The sequence below is a fragment of the Trichechus manatus genome, unplaced genomic scaffold (assembly GCF_000243295.1).
Source record: "Trichechus manatus latirostris isolate Lorelei unplaced genomic scaffold, TriManLat1.0 scaffold00103, whole genome shotgun sequence".
NCBI lineage: Eukaryota > Metazoa > Chordata > Mammalia > Sirenia > Trichechidae > Trichechus > Trichechus manatus.
Genome location: NW_004444039.1, coordinates 1,716,297 through 1,717,695, shown reverse-complemented (window position 1 = coordinate 1,717,695; position 1,399 = coordinate 1,716,297). Strand labels below are relative to the sequence as shown.

General features: G+C 37.6%; 1 non-coding gene across 1 annotated transcript; it reads left to right on the top strand.

Moving 5' to 3' along the window:
* The first annotated feature begins 470 nt into the window (after positions 1–470).
* LOC111821760 (U6 spliceosomal RNA) lies at positions 471–575 on the top strand. Its single transcript, XR_002825098.1, has one exon. It is a non-coding gene; the product is annotated as a U6 spliceosomal RNA (small nuclear RNA).
* The last annotated feature ends 824 nt before the right edge of the window (positions 576–1,399 follow it).

The following is a 1,399-nucleotide window of genomic DNA, read 5'->3' as shown; positions in this document are numbered from 1 at the left end:
ATAGGTTGGTTGATTTATCTGTTCATACCTAAGATGAATATTTTGTCAGTTGATTCTTCTTTCCTGAGGCACTTGAGAAGCCTGGCTCAACTAATCTTGAAGAATTTGAAAATTTCTTTGTAAGGGCCAACTTATCAACCACGAGAATGTCACAAATGACTTTTCAATCAATTCCTTTTGAGGCAGAAAGTATGATGAATTTCTCTGTTACAGAGAAAATTAATCTAACTGTACCTATCTCCTATTATTTAGATCAAAACACGTTGATGAATTTATCTTACTTTCTAGATAAGAGTCCCTAAGTTTTTAAGACAAATTATATTTGGAGAATAAATTTGTTGTCCAGTAAGAATATAGAATGTCAATTCCATTAGGTTTGAGTGACTCCTAGCTTTAGCCAGGTTTTAGAATCACTCTCTCTTTCATTGCGTTTAACAAAGTTGACAAAGAATTTTAAAAGCAAAAACAATTCTCTCTTCGGCAGTAAGTATACGAAAATTAGAACAATACAGAGAAGATTACCATGGCCACTGGGCAAGAATGACATGCAAATTTGTGAAGTATTCCATTTTTAAAACAAAAATAAAAAGCATCACTAGATCACTTGGCCTCTCTTTTGTCTATCAATTATATATAGCTTTAATATATATCCATTACCATGAATCCAGCTACCTTCAAGCCAACTCCGACTCAAGGCAACCCCATGTGTGTCAGAGTAGAACTGTGATCCACAGGGTTTTCAATGGCTGATTTTTCAGAAGTAGATTTGCCAGGTCTTTCTTCCAAGGCTCCTCTGGGTGTGCTAAAACCTCCAACCTTTTGGTTAGCAGCCATGCGCTGTAACCATTTGCATGACCCAGGGTGTCCTTAATATAGATAGCTTTAACTTATTATTATGTGTCACCTTGAACAATAATGTGAGGTGCCGACAGTAGACAATATATGCAGATTATTTTTTATACGTAAAATCCCAATTCTCACAATAGTTCTTGTTATGCACCCAGGATGGTTTTCAAAAGCCACCCAAGAAAGGTAGTTAATCCTCACCAACCAAAACCTGTTGCCATCGAGTCGATTCCAACTTATAGCAACCCTATAGGACCGAGGAGACCTGCCCCATAGGGTTTCCAAGTAGCGCCTGGTGGATTTGAACTGCCGACCTTTTGGTTAGCAGCTGAGCTCTTAACCACCGTACCACCAGGGCTCCAATTCTGACAGAGATGGCAACATTTTGCTTTTTACTATTAATGAGATTCATATGAGCATTATTAGTGGCATAGAAATTGCCTGGTGTCGTAACTCAGAGCCAGGATGCCATAACTCTATACTCTGGAAAGAGTCATATATTCGTTTATTTAAAGAGAATAAAAACTTGGGATTGCATCTTGCCTCTGAAAAT